This window comes from Petaurus breviceps, unplaced genomic scaffold (assembly GCF_028583685.1).
Source record: "Petaurus breviceps papuanus isolate PSGF00001 unplaced genomic scaffold, PetGlider_PUasm1.0 229, whole genome shotgun sequence".
Classification (NCBI taxonomy): Eukaryota; Metazoa; Chordata; class Mammalia; order Diprotodontia; family Petauridae; genus Petaurus; species Petaurus breviceps.
Window position 1 is genome coordinate 9,228,658 of NW_027185903.1, and position 25,928 is coordinate 9,254,585.

General features: G+C 41.0%; 1 long non-coding RNA gene across 2 annotated transcripts in view; it reads right to left on the reverse strand.

Moving 5' to 3' along the window:
* Nucleotides 1–25,928, reverse strand: part of LOC138167232 (uncharacterized) — an 84,215-nt gene that overhangs the window by 14,589 nt on the left and 43,698 nt on the right. The window contains exon 3 of one of the 2 annotated variants that reach the window (XR_011169832.1): nucleotides 16,329–16,487. The exons of the other annotated variant lie outside the window; for it this stretch is intronic. This is a non-coding gene — a long non-coding RNA (uncharacterized lncRNA). The remainder of the gene's footprint in view (nucleotides 1–16,328; nucleotides 16,488–25,928) is intronic. 2 annotated transcript variants of the gene reach the window in all.

The window sequence follows — 25,928 nt, forward strand, 5'->3', positions numbered from 1 at the left end:
CTGCTCTCAGTGCTCATACGGAGGTCCTCCAGGACAATTTCTGCCCATTATCCTTGGGTGCTCTGGCTGTTGCTTGCCACTGCCACTGATGCCTGCTGCTTTAACCTAACACTTCCATGCTGCTTCCATCTTGCTACTGGATTCAGATGACTCTGGAGGAGAGAGTAGGGCTGATGACTTTGCACAGCTCTGCCTCACTTAATTACAATTTATTTGTAAGTTAAGACATCACCTTTTTGATGTCCTTGTTCCTCTTCAAAAACAAAGCACAAAGAACAACAATGCTGAGTTCCTGACCAGCTCCCAACGTAGTGTCTACAGACATCTTTTCTGTCTTCTTAAGCTGCTGTGGGCTGGATAAAGAACTCATTGTCACTTTTTTCTTGACCTTCCCACTCAGAATTTGTGTTTGGTGCCTTTTCTGGGTAGTTGTGGAAGGGGTGTATTTGGAGAGTCAGGTTAAAACTTTAGCTCTCATTCTATCACCTCAATTCTGCCCCCACAGCCCTATCTTAATACTTCTCTCCCTGCAGGTAGGGACTGTTTCTTATCTCTTTATGTATGCCCAGAACTTAGTACAATGCCTGGCACATGCTAGGGACTTACTAAATGTTTCATTGTTGATTATTTATTGAGTCAACAAACATTTATTTAACTTCTATTATGAACCATACACTGTGCTTTGTGCTGAGAACACAGAAACCAAAAACTGATATAATCTTTCCCCTAAAGAATTATCTGTATGGTATTCTTTTCACTTGTGAATAAAACCTAAAAAAAAAAAATACAGAGGTGGTCTGGCAACAAGAAAAGAATGAAAAAAAAAAGGGCAAGAATGTTAAACTGAGAGGCGGCTAGGTGGTACAGTGAAGAGAGCACCAACCCTGGAATCAAGAGAACCTGAGTTCAAATCCAACCTCAGACACTTAACACTTAAGAACTGTGTGACCTTGGGCAAGTCACTTAACCCCAATTGCCTTGTCTTCCTCCCCTTTGCCCCCCAAGCAAAAAACAAAACAAAAAAAGAATATTAAACTGAGCACCAAGATACTGTGGCAGCAACAAAAAAGGAAAAAGGATCAGAAATTGGGTGTGGATAGATCTCTGAACCATAGTCAAGGAAGAGGGGGAGGAAAGGAAGAAAATAAGCATTTATTAAGCACCTGCTGGAAGGAAGAAAGGAAGGAATCTATCCAGTAACCCCAAGTTAAGTGGGGAACTTCTGGTCATGAAAATTTACCTTCCTTTGGAGAGGAAAAGGAGAGGGAGATGGAGAGGGTATCCAGCTAGCTGGGTTCCCATTCAGGTAGCTCGATCTAAGTTGTATTTGTTCTTCATTTTCAAAGAGGACTATGGCATCAGGGAAATGATGACATGACTTGGCAGTGGACTTTGATTTGAGTGAGGTCCTCAAGGATTGTGGTGAGAAAAGCACAGCATTAAGATAGTATAGAAATGTGAGATATTGTGATAGAAGAGGACTGAGGAAGTCTCTCCCTCCTTCCCCACCCTTCACCCCAACAAATATCTTCCCCAACCCAACCATTCAGCAGAGCCCAAAATTCCCATTATTAGAGGTTGATCCTTTGAGTTCAAACAAAGCTCTCTATTTAAATGCAAATGCATCTAGGATGGATAATGCAAAAGCTTTTTTTTGTCCTTGAATTTCACTGTGAATGAGTTTATCACCTCCTTCCAGCGACAGACAGCCAGCTGGGAATAGGTCCCAAGAAGATGCACACAGTTCTGATTAGATGTGTGAGAGAAGATATTTTCAAAGCCAAGAAAAGCACAACCATGGCAAGTCTTTCTGGGAGTCAAAAGGCACACAACTGAAGAGGGCACTTGGCATTGGCAGCTATGGCTAATCATACCTCTTCTGGTTGGATGGACATAAATTTCCCCAGGTCTATATCCCAACAGTAGCCCCAGGATTCAGGTAGGCTGGTAAAGTAGGAAGTTCTCATCACGTAGGTTTGAAATAGAATGTATCTGGAGTAGAGGGGATCTGTGAATAGGTCCTATTACCCATGGCCATGGTAGCTCTAGTCTCTTCATGGATCTGGGAGCAGGGATGTATTCATACCCACAAAGCCAAGGATGGGGCCGCTTGGGCACATACATAGCAGGAGTGCAACACACACTGTTTCATTGAACAGCCCCTGAATCTACCCTGCCTGCCCTACCACTGGAACAGAAAATCAAGAAAGAATTCATATGACTAATGTCAGCCCCATCCACAGGGCCAAGTTTTATAATGTGCTGGGCCATTTTAAAGGAACAGGAAGTCATGGAAATTAAATACTGATCTTTATAAAACCATATTTGAATTATTCATTGGTTGATTACCTAATGCTTCCATGATCCAGACTCTACTAGGCTTTCCACTTTCACTTCCCTCTGGTGAGTTGCCTCTAGCTTTGGGTTCTGTCCTGGTTGATAAGGAGCCTCTCTGGAGCATCTGCTGGGGGGTGGGGAGGGGGGACCTGGCTAGGCTCTACAACACATTAAAGGTGTGAAAAGAGAGAAGGGAGCATGAAGAGACTACAGTGGAGCTCTGAATGGACTGGAAGAAGAAAAAGCCAGGGAGCTGAGCCTAGTGCATTTAATGGCCTGAGGCCTTTCCCCTCAGCTTCATCTTGCTAATGCCAATTTAGGGGGAAGCATTTCCCTCCAGCAGAGTCTGACTCAAAATACAGCCAGCAATCCTGGTTCATGGATCAGAAAAGAAACAAAAAAGACTCAGCTGTGTTCCAAAGGTCCCATGCTGAGACTCAATATCGTCCAGGAATTGAATTTATGCTATCCATGTGATGAGTGAGTCTTTAACATGCCTTTACTATTCTCTAGATTACAGAAATACAGAATTTTGGAGTTGGGAAGAAGATCTCTGGCCACTCATTCCAAAAGAGGAATATATACTATAACATGTCAGATAAGCCGCCGTGCAGACCGCTAGAAGACCCTCCAAGGACAGGGCACCCAGCACCCCCTGAGGCAGCCTATCACACTTGGAGGCACTTTGGATTGTCAGGAGGTTTTGTTTTTGTTTTTCCTGACATAAAATCTAAATTTGTAGTTTTTATTCCTGTGCTCATAAGCCAGAGGAGATGGATGGATTGTGCATATTGTGCAAGACTAAAGCGTCTTGTCATCTCTTACACTGTTAAGATGATGAGCTAACCCATGAAGGGGAGCGAAGTAAAAGGATAGTTTGGGAATGGGGGGGAGCGAGTGTTTGCTCATCAATGTTACCCTGCTATTATTAACCTTGTATTCTCTAAGCTCTCAATGGATACATTCCAAAATTCTTGGATCCAAACTAGCTGCCATTTATAGAAAGCTTTATATACACTATCTCATCAGAATTAAAAAAAAAAAAAAACAAATGTCAAAAAATACATGTAATTGGATAAAAAAAATATTACATACATTAGCTCATTTGATCCTCAGCAAAGGTACTTCATGCCCATCTTATTACCCATTCATGCCCATTCCCAGATAAAGAAACTGAGAAATGTGAAATGGTTTACCCCGGGTCTGTGTCTGAGTCAAGATTGTAACAAATCTTTCTGACTCCAAGCCTAGCACTCCATCCGTGTTGGCCCCTGACAGCTTCACATAATTCAAATGACGGCTTCAGATTTTGTTCCTCTGGGCAGACCAAGGAGGCTATTGTACCCTCCAAACAGAAACGGCACCATTATATTTTTTGCTCTGTGAGGGTGCCTCTCTTCACCTTCTAGACAGAACCACAGAAAAGCCACAGTGTCCAGGCTGTCTATACACTCTTCTCCAGCCTCCTCTCGTCCGTGGGTGCAAGCAGAGCATCTGGGCAGGCCCTAAATCATCTCTGCCATTTGCTTTCTCTCTGCCAGCTCAGCCCCAAGTGTAAACCATCTCATACACAAACTGGCCTTGTTGGGACCAGGCATACCATATAAATTCTCTGGTGGAGCAAGGCAGTAACTGACCTCTGCTGAGACATGGCTTTTTCTTAAACCCACAGCATACCTCCAGGAGGTGAGGCTTTGCTGGTACTCAGCTTTCTGAGTTTGTGCTGCCACAAGAAAAGGCAAAAAGAGGAGAGGGCTAGAAGAGAATGCATATACACTGATAGGTAAGGATGAGATCATGAAAATTGATGATGTATGACCAGGAGAGTCACTCACCACCAAAAGAGTGATTTAGAGGCCAATAGATAACTGGGGGGCTTGATGAGAGGATGACGGTAAATTCTAAAATCACTTGATTTCCAAGTGATCTGAGACAATGAGTGATCATGTAATAATCTATATGCTGTACATAATCCTTAATGTGCCTTGTTACATGCCATCTTTCACTTTCAATTACAGCCTTATCCAGATTTTAAGATCTAAGGGAGGCTGATTAGCCACCCCTTTGCTGCGTCTTGATCCCACTGCTAATTTCTTTTGTAGTGGTGTGACCTCTCACCAGATTGCAAGAGATGCATAATCCTGACCTTTAGCCTCAGAATCTGAGGGCATTTTAGCTGATAATGTGGTCATCCAGCCCTGATTGGGTTACATTTTAAAGGCATATCAAGCATGGCAAAAGGAGCATCGAGAGCATATCCATTGTCAGAATACTACTGCAAGGGCCCTAGGCTTAATTCCTGAGAAGGCACAGTTATCCTCTGAGGCTCTTCTACGTAGCCTGGGTACCGCCATCTCAATGCAAGACTCCTTTCCTCTGCTCTGCAAATGCCCCCTTTGCTCTTCCTCTTTCCCCACCCAGTCCCAAGGTATCCTGGGTATGAGAGCATTGCAGGCGACGGGAGGTATTGGCCCCAAAGGTAGATGGACTGCCCAGGGAGTGGCAGCGTGATTTATACTGGACAGGGAGAGGGAGAAGAGAGAGTGTTCCCTGGAAATGGGATCGGAAGACCTAGCATCTAGCATCTAAAGGCAGAAGGAGAAAGGGATGCAGTCTAATGCAAACTCCGGCAGCAGAGAGAAGGGCTTGAGGAAGGCCAGTAACTGAACTTGGAGGCAGCTCTGTAACTAGAAGAACTGGAGTCAGGAGTGGGACACCTTTCTAAGTTTGTTTACTTACACAATGTTGCTGTCATCTTGAGAATTGTCTCGCTTTTCTGGACTAAACATATTTGTTACCAGGAAGTGCTTAGGGTGGGTGTGGGAGAATAGGAGGGTGGGTATTAATAGATATGCACAAACAAATAAAATGTATTAATAATATCAATAAAATGTTAAACGCACAAAAGAAAGCCAAAAGGTAGAGAAGAGGACACAAATAGAGCAGTTGTCTTACTATCTTGCTAAATCACATACATATATTTATATTTATACACACATGTTTGTATACACAAATATGTATGCACATGTACATAAATCATATATTATGTATGTATGTATGTACATTATATATGATTTAGCAAGGTAGTAAGAAAATTACTCTCTCTACATAGATACATACACATCTACATCTCATGCATATGCATATATACACATATGTGTATATATTCACACAAACATACTCTTGCTAGAAACAAACTAAGCAAAAGAAGTTCAGAATTTCTTATATAATCTTTTTTTTAGTTCTTTGTATAATGAAACACTTGTGTTTGTGGAAGGTTGTTAAGTTCACAATCAAATAAAGAAAATTTGATTAAAAGAAAGTTAGAAGGAAGGAGGTAGGTCTGAAGGGAAGCCCAGTTCTCAGTCTCTGGGCAGCTCTAGAATTCTAGCAGCCTCTACAGACCCTGGGCCAGGGATGGGGAACCTGCAGCCTCAAGACCACATGCGGCCCTCTAGGTCCTCAAGCGTGTCCCTTTGACTAAGTTAGGATTAGATCAAAGGGCCACACCTGAGGCTCAAAAGGACTACATGTGACCTTGAGGTAACAGGTTTCCCACTCAGGCCCAGAGCAGTCTATTTCCTTTTAAAAGAAAAAGGGACCATCAGGGAAACCATCTTTTAAGGGATGGACCTAAGCTATTGATTGAGACTTGTAGGCTTTTCTGACTAGCCCCTCAAAGGACCAAATCTGCCTTTGTTTACTAGACATTAAAGTAGCCCCAGGGAGATTTCAGGGGCAAATGAGAAAAGCATCTCTGCCTGTCCCAACCCCAATATCTCCTCACCTGCTTATTAATTTTTCAAATGCCCTTTGGAGGACAAAGCTTTTCATTCTGCAATTGGAGATAAAGTATTTAAAATGCAAATAGCTGGCAGAGGTGAATAGGGACTCTGTTCCAGTGTCAATCAGCAAGGGCAGAAGATATTCACCTTCCCAGTTGGGGGTAGGGGTGGGGGTGGGGAGGAGGTAGGGGGAGGAAGAGGTTGGCGAACAGGCTGGTTCTGAGACAGAGGGGTTACCACCAAGGGAGAGACAGGGAAAGCTGGACAGGATTACAGAAAGGGGAGGCTGAGGACCCAAAATAAACTTCTACAATTTCAGGATTTTTCCTGAGGCCTAAACTGTTTACCTTCTACTGTACTCATGCTGCAACTTAACAGGAGCACTGCCAAGCCTGATTAGCCAAGACCTCTTTCGAGGTCACACCTGCTTTGCTCCTAAGGTAGTATATCCCACCACCATATATGTGATCTCTTCTGTCCCTGCAACACACTGATGTAATGTAGCACCATTTTGGAGTAGCCATTATATTTAATTATTCCATTAGCCATTTATCTAAGTAATGTTAAATGCCATTGTAGAAAACTCAATTTGCAAATTATTAATCTGTCCCTGAATTGGTGCTAAAAATCAAAAGCCTTTAACTGTTTTCTGCCTGTTCTAATGATAAACTATCAGCAATTGTTTTTTTTTCCCTCCCCAGATCTGCTATTTTACTGGTATTAGGCACTTCCAATAGTAGATAATGATGATACAAATAGTATCTGATGATAATGATGCAAAACTTTACATAGCACTTTAAGATCTGCAAAACACTTTGCACAGATTATCTCATATGATCTTCACCAACAACTCTGTGAAGTAGGGACTATTTTTATGCCCATTTCACAGATGAGGACTGAGCATGAGAGAGCTAGTAACTTGCGCAGGGTCACACAATGCCAGACTGAGGAGGATTTGGCCTCAGTTCAGCCTCACTCCAGATCCACCCAGCTATTTGTCAGGAACTCAGTCTTGGAGAGTCTCCTGGGAGAACAGAGGGCAGACATCAGGTTCTCTCTAGTATTTATAGAGTGCTTACTATGTGCTAGGCACAGTATAAAGTGCTTTACAAATATGATGTCATTTCATCCTCACTACAACCCTGGCTGGTATCCCCATTTTACAGCTGAAGAACCTGAGGCTAACAGCAGTTAAGTGACTTTCCTAAGGTCACACAGCCAGTCTGTGTCAGATGTGGAATATGAATTCAGGTCTTCCTGATTCTGAGGTCATACCTCTGGCAATTACACCATACTGCCTCACAAATTTTAAAGAAGTACTTAACAAATCAATTTATGGTACAGTGGAGGAACATGAATAGGCTAGAAACGAATAGACAAGATTGTAGTCTTGGGTCCTCCATTAACATATTGTATGACCTTGGGCAAGTCACTTAACTCCTCTCTGCCTTGGTTTCCTCACATTTATTAAAGGGTTGGACTCGATTTCCTCTCTAAAGTCATTTCCAGGTCTAAATTCTTTGGATTCTATTGTCCAAAATATACCTCTGTGACTTTTAAACACAGTCCCTCAAACCACACTAATACTGGTCTACTCTGAAAAAACTGTATGGAATGGACCCATGTTAATGAAGAGATAATAATGCTTTGCATTTAGTATATTACTTATTTATGTGTAAATGGCTCCTCTCCTGCCACTTGAAAAGCTGGTTTCCTTAAGTAGTTTAAATGTTTCCCCTGAAATCTTGTTTGTTATCATTAATTGCCCACACAAAACCATTTTCTCATAGTATACAGAGAAGCTTTAACCTGGTCTTTGTTCAAAAGATCACAAATTCCTAATTCATAGTCTGGATCAACAGCATTTCACTAGGTTTTTGTTATATCATAAAAAGAAATCATTTGTGATTCAGAAAGGCCATTAGTCACTAAGTTCCCATCAGTGACCTCCAGGGTGCCTGGATGGGAACCAATCCTGTGACCTATGCAAATGAGAATCTTCTAATTGCTTCTACATCAAATACTCATTTCCCAGAAAAGTAATGATTTCTGTCACCTCCTCCAGGGCCTGACTGTGTATTTACCTCCTACATTCTCAGGTAATTCACACTTTTATAACTTGAGATCACTTAGGGTTAGCTGTTAAGCACAAGTGAAAACAATCACATTTCCTTAGGGAAAGTGCTGGATTTGGGGTCAATTTTGTTGATGGTCAGTTGCATCTGACCTTATTTGGGGTTTTCTTGGCAAGGACACTGGACTGGTGTAATAGTTATGGGATTTGAAGATCTTCCAGGCCCCTTGAACTTGCTGACGTAGCAAGAAGGGGTGGGGCAAGAGGAAGCAGGAGCCAAGCTAGAGTGCATGCAGTGACTGGAAGCGTGGCAGGAATGGCAGTGGTAGTGGCAGCGCTGGCGGTGGCATCAGCGGCAGCACATACTCCTTATTTTGAGCCAGCCTGAATTTCTGTTAAGGACTCCTGCTGAGGACTGCCAGGGACCAGAACTCCAGGGGGCAGGAGATGCTGGAAACAAGCTGCTAGGATGCTGACCAGCTGCCATGAGTGGGGGGAGGAGGACCTTTGCCTGAGGTAGTTTGTTCTGTTTTGAAGGCTTAAGAATGTGGGTGCTTATTACATTAACTACGTGTGCCAACTTCATAACTACTGTGATATCAGGCTTTGACTTTCGGGTTTTGGGACTCAGTTTTCTGGTATTTGAATAAAAGTTCTAGCTTTGTCCTCCATGTAGAGAGCCTGGTATATTTTGTGATTAATAACCATATCAGCATTTTTATAGTTACTGTAGGCATTGTGAATATTGCATTGTTGATACAACTGGTTTGCCATTTCCTTCTCCAGCTTAATTTAACAGATGAGGAAACTGAGGCAGACAGGGTTGCCCAGGGCCATGCAGATTCTAAGTGTCTGAGGCCAGATTTGAACTCATGAAGATGAGATGTCCTGGGCCCAGCACACTGTGCCACTTCACTGCCCTTTGAGTCAGAGGACCTAAGTTTGGATCCTTGCCACTGCTTACATAATACATATTTATTTTGGACAAGTTTCTGGGTCTCAGTTTCTTCATCTAAAAAAGGAGATTACTAAAGTCCTTTCACTTTCTATACACATGTTCTTGTTATCATTCCAAAGAATTTTACCCAGAGACTTGATTTTGGTTAAAAAAAAAAAAAAACGAAACATTTTAAATGTTTTCTCCCAGCTTTTTCTTCTCAACATATCCCTGTCACTTTCAATGACATTCCCTTCCCCCTATAAAACTTGCCCTTGTGATGAAAGATCAGTTAAGAAAAATAAATTGTATTAATATTTTACATGTAACTGGGAAATAAGATATACAGGCACTGGGGCATAGAGATCCACTGTGCCCTACTGGAGAGTTGAAAGGGGTATGGGGGAAGATATGGGAGAGAGCAGATTGGGGGAGGGAATATTCAATGGGATTGCTGTTTTGGAGTGGTGGGTAGGGGAAAATGGGGAGAAAACTTGTAACTCAAAATTTTGTGGAAATGAATGATGTAAGCTAAAAAGTAATAATAATAAAAAAAGAAGGCAATGATGACTGTCACTCAATTAACAAATGTTTTGGTTAACAACTAAAGTTTATATAACACCCTTATCTCCAAACAACAGCCTTGTGACCCTGAATATGTATAGGGAGATGTGACTACTCATTGGTTGAAAAGATCTCTTGAACCCATGATATTGGGTGCCTGTGCATATATAGGGAGACATGGGTTTAGCTTGATGGAAAGACTACAGGGAGGGAGAGAGAAAAATGGGAAGACATGAAGGGAGAAGAGGTAAAGAAGTCTCCACCTTTTTGAATGGTTAATAGGAGCCTCCAGAAACTCGTGCATATGGAGAAAGGTGTTACTTGACTATGTCCCTTGATTCTCAGCTCCTGCGCACCCAGAGTTCACTGAGGGAAGTCCTCCCTGTGTTAGATGAGTCCCTCTTTGGTTGAGTTGAGATAATATCTCTTTCTGAAGTCATAGTCATTGCACTCTTATGTTCTATCACCTAAATTCGTCAGTGTAACTTCCCCTCTTGGTTTTTACTACTTTCTTGTTTTAAATATATTTTCTTACTATCAAAAAAAAAAAAAAAAAGAAATCGACACACGATAAAAACGAACACTTCATTTCACATCCATAGGCCACCACTTACTTTTCTGCTGAGATGTACTAGACAGGCTTCCCTGGCAGCAATCTGAGGTTATGATCGTTCTTTGCATTGGCTGGAGCTCTGAAGTGTTTAGAAAGATATCCTTCACAATGTGAGGCTTATGGTCAGATAAATATTATGGAAACTGGCAGAAATCCTAATCCAAAACTGCCCTGAAATTTTGAAAATTTGAACAGTCTCTACTTTTTCTAACATAACATAATAAAATCTAGGGCAGCTGGGCTGTGCAGAGAATAGAACTTCAGACCTGGAGTCTGGAAGACTTGAGTTCAAATATAGCCTCAGACACTTACTAGCTGTGTGACCTTGGGAAAGTCACTTAACCCTGTTGGCTTCAGTTTCCTCATCTATAAAATGGGTGGGAGAAGGAACTGGCAAACCACTCCAGTATGTCCACCAAGAAAACCCCAAATAGGGCCATGAAGTTTGGACACAAGTGAAATGACTGAACACCAACAATAGCAATAAGAATTAATTTTGACTTAATAGAGTTTCAGAAGTACTTAATATAGAAAATAATAATGCAAGTAACTGGAATAGGTTAGCAGTGGTCAGGATGGCCCAAGGAAATGAGTCTGTGGGGTACTCAGAGGCATAAAAGAAGAAGGAGCCTGCTCTGGAGGGCACAGGACCTCAGCTCAGAGCCTTACTCTGCTTTTATCTTCTCTGAGACTTGGTTTTCTCATCTGTAAAATTAGGAGATTGAATCAGATGCCTGGTAAGATTCCTCCCATCCCTAAATTTAGCATGCTATGACCATACCGAAGGTTTAGTTTGGCTGCCTAAAGAGCCTGGGCAAGGCATGCATTTACCCCTATCAAGATTAGAAAAAAGATGAATTATTTCATAACTGGAGACCTTTTACTTTGATTTATTACAATACAAAAACCTTTTGTATTAAATGAAAACCTGTAAGACATAAGAGCAGAATTCTCTGGAATTAAAAGTATGTGCATAGACAAGCAAAATACTTGCGTGAATACATATATTTGTATAATTTTCACATATGTAAATATGTGGCATACCCACATATATATATATATATATATATATATACCTACAGTATATAGTACATAACTATGTGTGCCTATGTGCTGCATATGTTATGTATGTGTACAGGGCAGCTAGGTGGCCCAGTAGAGAGAACATTATTCTTAGAATCAGGAAGACTCATCTTCCTGAGTTCAAATTCAGCCCCAGACACTTACTAGCTGTGTGACTCTGGGCAAGTCACTTAACCATCCTGTGCCTCAATTTGCTTGTCTATAGAAGAATTGTGAAGATCAAATGAGTTTACATATAAAAAGTGTTTTGAAAATCTTATAGCACTATATAAGTATTAGATAGTATTATTGTTGTTATATTGGGTATATATAAACATATATTAGATAAAATGTCAGTCCAGGAATTAGGAATGTGCATCTTCCTGAATTCAAATTCAGCCTCAAAAACTTACTAGCTGTGTGACCTTGGATAAGTCACTTAACCCCGTTGGCCTCAGTTTCCTCATCTGTAAAATGAGTTGGAGAAAGAAATGGGAAACCACTCCAGTATCTTTGCCAAAAAAGACAAAAACCAAAAACCAACCCAAATGGGGTCACAAAGAGTCAGACATGATAGAAAATGACTATAAAATAACATATACAGTACTTTAAAATTTGCAAAACTCTTTAGGTAACATTATATCATTTGAGCCTCACAAAAGCCCTGAGAGTTACATATGACAATTATTATTAGCTCCATTTTACAAACAAGAATATTGATGCTGAGACTTTCCCAGAGTCACATGACAAATAAACATCGAAGGATTTGAACTCAGGTCTTCGCTGACTCCAGGCCCAGCATTCTATCCATTAAACCACAAAAGAGACTGCATTGTAGTCAGCTGATTCAAGGCATCATTATTCCTTGGTTTACCATGTGCTGCCAATGTTAAGCACAAATACAGTCCCCATATATATCCTGGTTTATTGGAAAGGGCATTAGATTGGGACAGTTGGGCTCTGACCCAGGCCTTGTGACTCAGGAGCTGCCTGGCCTTGGAAAAGTGGCTCAAACTCTATGGGCCTCCCGTGTCCTTCAGCTATAAAATGAGAGGGTTGGACTCAGTGACATCCAAGATCCTGTCTAATTTTGACAATTTTCAATTCTAAGTTTCAAAAGACAAAAAAAAGTCAGAATAAACCCAACATTGGCAGCCAGAGAAACACTCTGGGACTTTCCACTACAAGGACTTTGGCTGCTGCCCAAAGGATATTAAAAGATCTCTCAGAACACAAGGATCCCAGGCTCATGGCCTTTGTCACCTTCCCACCCTCCATGGGAGAAATGCCTCCTTTGCCCCAAAGTTCTATTTTTAAAAGGAGCCAGAAGCTATTAAGATCATTTGGGGCTGGCTCTTTACTATTTAGGAATCCTCCCTAATGATGTGTTTGCTTATTTTTTGGCCAGATCTGTGAATTCAGTGGAGTAGGAACCCCCAGGTGAGAAACTCCCTCTACTGATGAAAATCCTGTAGTTCTGGTCTCCACTTCTACTCTTAAGGAATCACCCAGAGCACCCAGGGGATGAGAGTCTGGCCCAGGGTCACTCAGCCTGCATCTCAGTAGCAGACCTTGACCCCAAGCCTCAGTGATTCCAGCTTTCTCCACACCAGGGCATTATGCCACTGTCTCCTTTCTCCATTGCTCTAACTTCTTGTTACTGTTGTTGAGTTGTTTCAGTCATGTCCAACTCTTCATGACCCATTTGGGGTTTTCTTGGCAAAAATACTGGAGTGGTTTGCCATTTCCTTCTCCAGCTTATTTTACAGATGAAGAAACTAAGGCAAATAGGGTTAAATGACTTGCCCAGGGGCACACTACTAGTAAGTGTCTGAGGCCAGATTTGAACTCAGGAAGATGAGTCTTCTTGACTTCAGACCCAAAGCTCTATCCACTTCCCCACCTAGCTGCCCCTAAATCATCATCATCATCATCACCACCACCATCATCATCACCATCATCATCACAACCATCATCACCATCATCATCATCATTACCATCACCATCATCACCACCACCATCACCATCATCATCATCATCATCATCATCATCATCATCATCACCATCATCACCACCACCACCACAGCTAGTCAGTGTCAGAGGCTCTTCCACAGAAGAAGGCAGGGGTGTGGCATGAGAAGCCTCCTCCAGGCACCAAAAAGCCTAGTGCACCTCCCTATTCCTGAATTCCCAGACAAGAAAATTGAATTCAGGTCTTCCTGACTCCAGGCCCTGGCATGCTATCCACTGCACTACATAGCTGTCTCTACATGTAGTATATATCGGTTAGGTGGCATCATAGTGCACAGAGCGCTAGGCCTAGAGTCAGGAAGAATCATCTTCCTGAGTTCAAACCTGGCCTCAGACATTTACTAGTTGTGTGACCCTGGGCAAGTCACTTAACCCTGGTTGCCAGTTTCCCTATTTGTAAAATGAGCTGGAGAAGGAAATGGCAAACCATTCCAGCAATTTTGCTAAGAAAACCTCAAATGGGGTCGCAAAGAGTCAGACACAGCTGAACAACAAATGCTGATACTCTTATTACAAACTTGTTTTCAAACACTTTCCCTGTTCATAAAAGAGTAAATATTTTGGGCCTCAATTGCAACAAGCAAAATTTCAGTCAGACGGGAAGAATAGGCTTCTGTTTGAAGGGCAGCGGACTCTGTACCTCCAAGACAGAAACTTTTTTTTCTGTGTGGACCTTTCAGGAATTAAGAGATTTCTATCTGTCTGAGATTGTTTAGGGGTAGAGTTCCTTAGCTAGGAGTGTAGAGAGTGGGAGGGGAAAGGATATTGGAGGAAGCATCTAAATCAATTTGCCAATAGACCAATGCGTACCAAGCAATTATAAGCTCAGGGCTGGGCTCTCTGTATACTTTAGAAGATACTAAAGACAACAGCCTCGCCATAGCCCAAGTTTGTGGTACTGCTAGGAGCAAAACACACTTAAGCATTTTGAGGAAAGCTTTGAAAGGCAGTAGCCTACAAATATCCGGGCCTGCGGCTCTGAATTCTCAATTTTTGGTTTTATACTTATCTACAGAGCCCTTCGTCACCCATTCTAGGTGAGAGAGGGGCTCAGTGATGGCCAACTTTTTGAGACCTCAACTGAGGTTTTCTTGGCAGAAATACTGAAATGATTTGCCATTTCCTTCTCCGGTTTATTTCATAGATGAGGCACTGAGGCAACCAGAGTTAAGTGATTTGCGGGGGGTCATGTAGCAAGTAAGCGTCTGAGGTTGGATCTGAACTCAGGAGGATGAGTCTTCCTGATTCCAGGCTTGGCACTCTATCTACTGCACTGCCTAGATTCTCTGAGTGGAAAAGTGGAGAAATCTTCCTCTCTAGTTGCTTTTTTGCTGAATAAAAAGAAACAAAATCCAGACATCAGTGCCGCAGCTATCAATGTCAAGGCAGAACATCATAAAATTTTAGAAATGATGTGAGTATTTCTACAACTCAGGTTGAATGCATTGGAGAGAGTGTTGCCTTTCAAGTCAAAAGGACCTGGGCTAAAACCCCAGATCAGCCACTTACTACCTGTGACAGCTTGGGCAGGTCCCTTAGCCTCTCTGAACCTTAGTCCTTCATCAGCAAAATAAATGGATTAGACTAATGCCTTTAAGATCCCTTCAAGCCTTTTTTTTTTTTTTTTTTGCTTTTTGAAGGGCAATTGCAGTTAAGTGACTTGCACAAAGTCTCACAGCTAGTGTGTTAAGTGTCTGAGGCCAGATTTGAACTCAGGTCCTCCTGACTCCAGGACCAGTGCTCTATTCACTGCACCACCTGGCCGCCCCCAGCCCTAAATCTTTGCTTGAAGGTGTCATGGCTGTATGTCTCTGAAAATTTTATACAAAGTTATGCTGTTCATAGAACCACATAGAAAGATCTTTTTCTAAGGTTATTTGTAAAAGTAGGATGCTTACCCAGATCTCTGGGATGATTTAAAAGCATGCTCTCTTGCAGAAAGAACTAGATGAACTCAAAGGCCCCTTCTAGACTGAGATTTATGAGCCTATGACCTCACATGTCTTCTCACAATCTTTTGCAAAATATGATGCCCGCATAATTTCCCAATGCACTTCCCTAGTTAAATCCAGACCTTGCACAAAGATTTGTAGTGGGTCCCCATTGCTTCACAGCCGAAAACACGTTCTCCACAATCTGGATACCTCATGTCTCATTCTAATGCCACCTTCAAGCACCCTATACTCCAGACAAATGGGAGAACTCACCTTTCCTCAATGCCTTCCTATCCTCTTCATCTCCATGCTTTTAATTATACTGGACTTTTTCATCCCTGACAAGTGAATAAAATGCTGGGCCTGAAGTCAGGAAGACTCCTCTTTCTGAGTTCAAATCTGGCCTCAGACACCAGCTGTGTGACCCTGGGCAAGTCACTTAACTTTGGTTGCCTCCTGTAAAAGGAGGTGAAATAGGAAATGACAAACCACTCCAGTAGCTTTGTCAAGAAAACCCTAAATGGAGTCACAGAGTTAGACATGAATGAACAACAGCAACAGTGAAATCTCTCCCTTCCTGCCAACCAGCACAGGTATCACCCTCTCTTCTCATCTGAATCTTGCCCCCATCTCCTATCCTCACCAATGAAGAAAGAGCCTTTAACTTTTGTGAATCTTCACACCACCTTAGACCTCTCCTTTGCACTGACCTTAATCCAAGTTGTATCACATGTATGTGCATATCTCTTTCCCCTTTGTTAGCTTAAAGACCCTAGAGGGCAGAGGTGGTATTTTATTTCACCTTTGGAATTTCTGGCACTTCACACTGCACATATACGGCACATCACTGAGGATGGCTAAATTGCATTGAATTATCCTCGATAGCACTGCTCGTAGATTCAGAGCTGATAGGAACCTCAGAAACCATCAAAGTTAAGCTCCCTCTTTTACAGGTGAGGAAATTAGGACAAAAAAAGGTGACTTGACTTACCCAAGGTCACAAAAACAGTAAGTCGCAGATCAGAGACTGGAAGACAAGTCTAGCTCCAGAATTCTGTCAGTGCCAAACTTCCTCCTTCCTCATAGTTTTCAAATTGCATGTAAATGAGAAGAGCCACCTTTCCTTTTAAGTAAATGAGAGATGCCATTCCTATGAAAAAAAAATAGGACATAGGAATTAAATTCTTGGAACTCTTCATTCTATCAAAATGCAAGTCATTTACCAGTAAATAAATTACAATGATATTGTCAGGATGTCAGCTCCCAGGGGCCACATCATGTATTTCTCTTTATTCTGTAAAGGTGCTTAGAGCACAATAGAAGACACAAAGGTGGCTCTAAATAAATATCAAAAATAGAAATTAAATCCGAGAATTAAAAAAAAAAGAAACTTTCTACGTACAGTGGATAGAGCATTGGAGGCAGGAAGACCTGAGTTCCAGTCTAGTCTCAGATACTAGCTGTGTGACCTTGGGCAAGTCACTTAAGCCCGATTACCTCAAAAGAAAACAAAGAAAAAGACATCCTATTTCCTTTTCTAAAAATACCAATATATATTATTTTAATCCTTGGTTATGCCTTCAGAGTCAAAAGGCCAAAAACTTGCATAAAAGTCCATTTCAACAGGCTTCTGCATTTTTGTAGTCTTTTTTTTTTCCCTTAAAAAGTCTGCATGAATCACTGTGGCCATAAAACTATATTACTGAACACTGATAATGACATGATTTTTAATGAGAACAGAACAATGTCATCTATTTCCAGACCGAATATTTCTCATTCAGTCACAGACTTGCCATCTGAAGCCAATGATTGCAGCAAGTGCCAAACCCAGCCCATCATCATGCCCAAGAGGCCTTAGTAAATCTGCCTCTCCTTTCTGCCCTTGGCAAAGTTCAGGCAAGGTGAGCTCCAGGACACACAGCAGACAAAACTCCTCCTTCTTCTCTCCTCCTGGACTCTCTGCTCAAATTGCTTTGTTTTGAGTTGAGAAGGATCTGAATTTTTCTTGGAAGCTGTGCAATCTTTCCTGGCAGCCTTTGGCATTGACTTCCACGTGCTTGGTTTGATGGCCACACCCCTTGACAGTGTTACCTGCCTGAGTTTGCACATGAGCATGGGTCCATGCTATAACAAGAGAATATGTGGTCCTCTAGCTGGGTGGGGCACATTCCTGGTCCTACCTCCCTTTGACCACACAGAAACACATTGAGGAGAAAATTTCACAGTAGAGGAGGTAGGCACAATAACTAAGATTGTGCATTTGGTAGAAAGACTATTTTATGTTACCTTCTCCTAAATTAAAAAATTACACTATACTTTTACAATTATACCTTCCACATCATGATTTTTTCCCATCACAGTTTCGATACGTCAGAGTCAACATAAGAAATTAAGTGGGAATTTCTTGGGAGTTCTAAAGAAGTCATAATGACATATGAAGGCCAGCAGACAATACGGAAAAAGTTTAGAAATTCAGAAATGCATAAAATATATGTATTGCATTGTATTATATAGCCTATGACCAAATACTTAACCCAAATTTTGCAATAAGATATTGTAAACATCCCATAAAAAAATTGGACTTCTTCTCTGGTATAAAGAGAGGGCCAAAAAATTTTAAATGGATTTTCCAGATCATGGAGGTGCTATATCCCTAACCCCCACAGATGTGGAAAGGATAATTATACCTTTAGGTTAGGGGCTCTTAATCTGGGATCCATAAACTTGTTTTCTTTTTTAAAATATTTTAATAACTATTTCAATATAAATTGTTTATTTCATAATTCTATATATTTTATTTGATGCACTTAAAAACTTTTTTTTTCTGAAAAGGGATTCAGCATACTACCAAAGGAGTCTATGACACACACAGAAAATTAAAATCCTCTGCTTCAGGCAATCATACTTTACATTTTTTACCTTTAGATAATATCAGCGATACTTTGCGCATCGATGACGTTTTATCCTTTAAAAAGTGTTTTCACATACATACATCATCCTCTTTGAGCTAACACTTTGGAGGTGAGTAATCCTTGTAGTATTTCCCCCACTTTGGAGATAAGAAAACCGAGGTGCTAACAATCAAGTAACTTGCCCAGGATTGCATATTTAGTGTTGGAACCAGAACTAGGATCCAAGTTTCCTTGGTCTTTCTTCCATACAACTTTTTTCATTCTTACTTAAATGTAAGACTACTATGTAGTATTTTCTTTGAATTTGACTTTTAGAAAATATTTTATAAAGGACAAGCTTGCTCACAAGACAGTTCATCTACTTTTAGTGAGAGTAAGGAGATCAATGGTTTCTGTGGAATCTTTAATAAATTAGGATTTCTATCTGACACCATCTTTAGAAAGAATACTTATAGACCTGATGAAATAATACTGATTTTGGCAGTCAGGGAGAAAGCTGTTATCTCTAGTCCCAATGACCTCACCAATTCAATTTAGGGTCCCCCCTTCACTGGATCAGACCATGAGGAATTGACTTTGGGGCAAAAGAAACTTCAAAGTAGAGGATGGTTTGGCCAAAGCTATATAATCCACAGCCCACTAGAGTCACTCTGGGCCAGGGAATGGGTGAAGCTGACAAAACACCAGGGAAAGGGGTGGCTCATCTTTCTTCTTCTCTGAAGTCAAGTATTCCTGAAGCCACATCTATGTGACAGCTAGCCAATGCTCTGGAGACTTTCCTAATTAAGGCAGAAACCATCTTTCCCATATAGAATCTGACTTTGAAGTTGCCTTTCTCTATGTTCTATTGCCATGTATACAAACAGTCTTAAATGCGAAAGTGCCACAGCCAGTTTATGGAGTGCCCTGGGATCTCAGCTGGAATCCATGGGGATCTTGGTGTAAAGAGAACGGTCAAAGAGACTTAATTACCACCCAAGAAGACCCTGAAAAGGAAGAGGGTAAACCTGGGGCTTGTGACCACAGCTCAGGAAGTCCCAATGGATGGATATTCCTTGTCTGGGAACATTTTTTTGGTGCAGCAACAGTCAAGAATGTTGCTAAGCTACACGTACACAGATTCCTGATAAGTGAGGCTTTCTCAAAACCAGACCTGATGCCTACCCATTCTTCTCTTGTCCCCATCCCTGCCCATCAGTTCCTGAGCTAGATTTTGAATTCCCAATGACAATTATTTTAGCTAATTAACTACTCTCCACTACCACCCTTAAGGTGATTTCAAAGTCCAGGATGGCTCATCCTGGGGACCCTCCTCCTTAACTCTCCCTGAATTTTTATTCAGGTGAGATCTTCAGGGATCATTTGGGAGGTAGTGCAGTATGGTGAAATGAGCCTTCGATTTGAGATTAGAATAGTTATACATGGGTTCAAATCTTGACTCTAACACCTACCTAAGTCACTTCATTGGGACTTAGTTCTCTCATTTATTAATTAGAGATATTAATAATTCCCCCACCTACCTCTCAAGGGTATAATAAAAAAAATCTCTGCGAACCTTATGGGGCTATAAAATGTGAGCTGATTGATAATTTTGCCTTCTCTTAATAGAATGTTACTGTAGGAAAGAAAGAGAAATGATCAAGAATATCAACAGACTTTTAAAAGGAGAAATAAATGGGAGGAGATTAATTTTAATTCAATAAGGATTTATTATGTTTCTGGCCTAGGGCTAGGACATGAGATGCTACAGAAAAATGAAACAGTCCCTGCCCTCAAGGAGCTTACTTTCTAATGATAACAATGTTGATTCATAGCCAAGTAAATCTGGGACAGTTTGAAGAGAGAAAACTGATGAGCTAGAGGTAAGACATAGCATTTGGTCTGAGCCTTGAAGGAAGCTTGGGGATTTTAAGGGGCAGAGATAAGAAGAGAGTATACTGAGAGCATAAAGTACTGCTTGTGGCACAGCTAAGTGATGCAGTGGATAGAGCCCTGAACCTAGATCCAGGAAGATCTGAGTTCAAATCTTCACTCAGACACTTACCAGTTATGTGATCCTGAGCAAGTTACTAAACCTCTGTCTCAATTTCCTCAACTGTAACATGGGGTTAATAATGGCACCTATTTCCCAGGGTTGTTGTGAGGTTCTTAAAGCATTTAACACACAGTGCCTGACACATGGTAGGCTCTTTAATAAATGCTTGTTTTCTTCCTTTCTTCTTTTGTTTCTTCCTTCCTTTTTTCATTCCTTCTTTCCTTTTTTCTTTCTGTCTTTCCTTCCTTCTTTTTTCTTCCTTCCTTCTTTTTTTTCCTTCCCCCCCTTTCTTCTTTTGCAAAAACACAGAGAAAGGATGCTAAGTTCATAAAAATGGGAAAAGGACCCCCAAGTACAAAAATATTTATAGCAGCTCTTTTTGTGGTGGCCAAGAACTGGAAATTGAGGGGATGTGCATCAACTGGGGAATGGATGAACAAGCTGTGGTATATGAATGCAATGGAATACTATTTTGCTATAAGAAATGAGCAGGTGGATTTCAGAAAAACCTGGAAAGACATATATGAACTGATGCTGAGTGAAGTGAGCAGAACCAGGACAGCATTGTGCACAGAAACAGCCACATTGTAAAATGACTAACTTTCATAGACTTGCCTCTTCTAAGCAATGCAAGGACATAAGATAACTCCAAAAGACTCATGATGGAAAATGCTGTCTACATCCAGAGAAAGAACTTTGGAGTTTGAATGCAGATCAAAGCATACTAGTTGCTCTCTTCTTTGTTGTTATGGTTTTGTTTTGTTTCTTCTTTCTTGTGCTTCCTCCCATTGGTTTTAATTCTTCTTTACAATATGACTAATGTAAAAATATATTAAAATGAATGTATTTGTAGAGCCTATATCAGATAGCATGCCGTCTTGGGGAGGGGGAGAAAATTCAAAACTCAAAAGCTTATGGAAGTGAATGTTGAAAACTAAAACTAAATTAATTTTTAAAATGCTAATTTCAAAGAACATTAAGAAGGCCATTTTGACAGCAATATAGAGTAGGTGAAGTAAACAATATGAAATAAAACTTGAAATGCCACAAAAGAGACACCTGCAGCTAGAAGGGAGTGTGTGGGAAAAGGGAGGGTAGCCAGCTAGTCAGCTCCTAGTATAGTAACTCTGTACAAAATATAGTGATAGAGTAATGATGATGGTTTCCATGAACTATGCCAAATAACCAAATTTCTAGTCATACCCATGTATCAGCCCCAGGTTCTTTTTTAGCACCTCCTTTATCCCTCAGGGTCTCACGAGTCATTCAATTTGCTGTGATAAAGCCCTCCAAAGCCCAGAACTCTGAGTGATTCCTTAATTTGAGCCAACTCTTGAGGATGTCTGTGCAAAAATCTACACAGAATGGCGGGGGGAGGGGGAGAAAATTTGGAACTCAAAAACTTGTGGAAGTGAATGTTGTAAACTAAAAATAAATAAATTTAAAAGGAAAAAAAAAATCTACACAGATGGAAATTATAACCCGGGTTGGTGGAAGTAGAGCTAGAAGCATTTTTACAGAAGAAAAAAAGACTTTCTATTGCATCCACTCTTTTCTTGGGAAAGATAAGGGGACTACAGGTTATACATACCCCCTTAGACATGTTTGAGAGTGAGTCACTTGGTCTTGCTTACCTGTTGGTTTTTTTCTTCTTTGTAACAAGGCAAGGTTCACAGAGGAGGTGGAGGGGGAAGGGAAGGATTTATCGGAAATGACTGAGATGTAAAAACCAAAGCCATCAATAAAACTTTTAAAATAGCATTTCTAGGTATTTAAATATGAGATTGAGTTCCAGGGTGGATTCCAGAGGTCAGGCACCCGTTCTGTTCTAGTCAGCCCATCATCAATAGTGCCATGCTCACAGGAGGTTTGATAGAGAAATATGGCACGATAGCAGCAGTATTGAAAAGACATCTGGAAGCTCCAATTTCCTACCACAGGGCTGAGCTAATGTGGGTATTAATAAGCTTTATTTCTTAGGGTTGGAGTGTGTGTGTGTGTGTGTGTGTGAGAGAGAGAGAGAGAGACAGAGACAGAGACAGAGAGACAGAGAAAAGAGAGAGAGAGAGACAGAGAAACAGGCAGAGAGAGAAGAGACAGAGAGAGAAAGCACACAAGTTAGGAGTTTCAATTCTTCATAAAAATATTTTGCCTTTGGGGCATAACACAATTCTCCATCTGGTCTGTGTTAGGTATCAAATTCCCACCACTACCAAGCTTTGGGCGTTTAATTGCTTATAAAGCCTTTCACAAAAAGGACTCCAACCTCCCTTCCAAGTTTTACTATACATATCTAGGTCCAGCCAGATTGGCTTTCTTGCTGTTTCTCACACGTGACACTCCATTTAAGGACTCTATGATGGGTCTTTCTGCTTATTCATAGGCTATCTCCCATGCCTGGAATACATGCTTTCCTCACCTCTGCTTCTTAGAATCCCTGGTTTCTTTCAAAGTGCAAATCAAGCCCCAGTTACCAGAACTTATGGTGCCTTCTTGAGTTGAATTTGACCATTGCAAATAGAATCATAGAATTTCAGAGCTGGCTATGATTTGACTTTGGAGCCAGGAGATCTGGGTAGAAGTTTACTAAATGCTTATCTATTGCTTGGTCAGTTGATAATTCCATCACTGTTTGAAGGCCTCCTGTGTGGAGAACCTTCACAATATTTCCAGAGCCAGACTTTTCCATTCTGGGACCTCCCTAATTGTCTACTACATCAAGTGTAAACCTGCCTCTATGTAATTTCTACTCGCTTACAATTCTGAACTGGGAGGTCCCCTTCATCTCTGTTAAATAACATCCGACTTCTTCAAAGTCTCTTCCAGCTCTAACTACTAGACTACCATGTGAAAGAAAAATTATTACCACCATTTTATGTTTGAGGAAAGTGAACTTTTTCTTCTGTTCCTTTTAGAAGCATAAGCCTAGAAGTGAAAGGGACCATCAAGTCCAGTTGCCTCACTTTAATGATGAGCAAACTGGGGCCTGTGGAGGTTAAGCAACTTGCCAAAGACATACAGGTGGTGGTTGTTGTTGGGTAGTTTTCCAGTCACATTCATCTCTTTGTGACCCCACTTAGTTATGTTTGACCTTTCAAGACCCTTTTCTTGGCAAAGATATTGGAGTGGTATGCCATTCCTTTCTCCAGCCCATTTTATAGATGCGGAAACTGAGGCAACCTGAGTTAAGTGGCTAGCCCAGAGTCACACAATTAATAAGTGTCTGAGGTCAGATTTGAACTCAGGAAGATGAATCTTCCTGACTCCAGGTCTGGCGTTCTACACAGTATGGTTCTGCCTACTTGCCATATATGTAGTAAGCATCAGAGGTGGGATTTGAACCCAGGTCTTTTGACTTTAAAGTCAGTGCTTTCCTCTGTACTTCAGAGGTCCTATGACTTAGAATATCATTTAGTGCTGAAAAGATCATAGAATCATAGATTAGGAACTGGAGAAGATCTTTGAAGCCATTCAACCCCCTCCTTTTATAAATGAGCAACTGAGAAGCTCATAAAGTCACAAAAGTAATCATTGAGGTCCTGTGAGAGATCATCAAGATAACACAAGTCAATCTACCAGTAAGCAAGTATTTATTAAATGCCTAATACGTGCCAGAAATTGTACTAGGCACGCATGTTACAAGTTCAAAGAACAAAACAATCCCTACTCGTAAAGTAATGGGGGATATGAGCACCATACAAATATAATAAAGTGGAAAAAAGGACACATACATACAAAGTAGTTAAATACAAGGAAGTTTGGGAGGAAAGGCGCTGGTATTTGGGGGAACCAGCAAAGACTTCATGGAGAAGTGCTTGAAAGTCTTATACCTATCGGACAGACATGATTATGAAAGAAAAAGTGACAAATGTTGACTGGGCTGTGGGAAAATAGACACATTGACGCATTGTTAGTGGAATTATGAACTGGTTCAAACATTCTGGAAATCTGTTTGGAACTATATCCCCCAAAAGTTACTATACTGTGCATAACCTTTGCCCTAGCACTCACATCAATAGACCTATACCCCAAAAAGATTGAAGAAAAAAACGGTCCTATATGTCTAAAAAATATTTGTAGAAGTTCATTTTGTAATAGCAAAAAACTGGAAATTAAAGGGTTGTCCATCAACTAGGGAGTGACTGGAAAATTATGGTATGTGAATGTAATGGAATTCTATTGTATCATGTTTGTCCATCATTTCTGAAGAGGACTAATGACATCATGAAGGTATCTTGACTTGTGACTGAACTGGATCTAAGTAAGGCAGAAATGTACAAAGTCATCAGCCTCACTCTGTCCACCAGAGTTCCTTGTACCTTAAGCAATTACAAAAGAGAAGGCTTTGGAGAAACTTTAGAAGACTTGTATGAACTGATGAAAAGTACAGAACCAAGAGAACAATCTATACAATAATAACAGCGCTGTAAAAAGGAATAACTTTGAGAGACTTATGAACTGTGATCAATGCAATGATCATCATGACTCCAGAGGACCTATGATGAAGAATGGTACCCACCTCCTGACAGAGAGGCAATAGATTCAGAATATAGGAGACACATCTTTTTTGGCCAATATGGGAATGTGTTTTATTTAACTATGCAAATTTTAAAAAGGGTTTTGATTTTATTTATTCCAATACCTTCATTTTAGTTTATTAGGGAAACTAACTAGTCATCTAGAAAGACCTTGAAGAAAGGGACCCAGAACAGGAAAATTTTGACCAGCAGATGGAAAAGCTCAAAGATTCTGAGAAGCAAGGATGGGGAAGGGTAAGGACAAAAATCGATTTAGGTAGGGCATCGCACAGGAGACTTTAGACAATTGAAATACTGGGTTGGGTTAGTTAGGTGGTGCAGTGAATAGAGTACCAGCCCTAGAGTCAGGAGGACCTGAGTTAAAATCCGGCTTCAGACGCTTGACACACTTACTAGCTGTGTGACTTTGGGCAAGTCATTTAACCCCAATTGCCCTCCAAAAAGGAAAAAATAAATAAAGAAAGAAATACTGGATAGCAAGAACAGAGTTTGAATAAATACCCATAATGCAGAAGGAAGATATAAAAAGGATATAGAAAGAACCTACCAACAATCTTTATACATAAACGGGTAGGGCCAACCCTCTCTATGAGTATCATACTCCCAGGAACCATTCACAAGGTCTGCTCCCATCAATACCATGAGTTTCCTGACCTAGTTGCCTTAGTTTGGGGAACCGTTGCCTAGTTGACCCCATCATTTATTAGACTGTCCATTTGCCAGTTCCCAGGCTGTCACCACAGTATAGTGGGGGAAATACTGGTCTGGAAGTTAGGAACCCTGGATTCAAGCCCCAGTTTTGCCACTTAATAGCTTTGTACCTTTGGGTAAGAAAATTAGCCTTTTTGGGCTTCAGTTTCCTCATTTGTAAAATGAAAGGGTCTCATCTCTTTCAGCTCTAAAACCCTTCCATTCCAGCACCTTAGAATAGAGACTGTAATGGAAACTGACAGGGTCTGCAGCAGGCAGCACTGGTCTCTCCCTCTGCCCGGAATCCCAGGCTCTAACCAGAAACAGAATGCTGACAAATGAAAAAAAGATGTATTTGCTGGCAGCCGGTCTGTGCAGCACAAAGACAAGCCAAGCCTGGGCTCCCACAGGAAGTT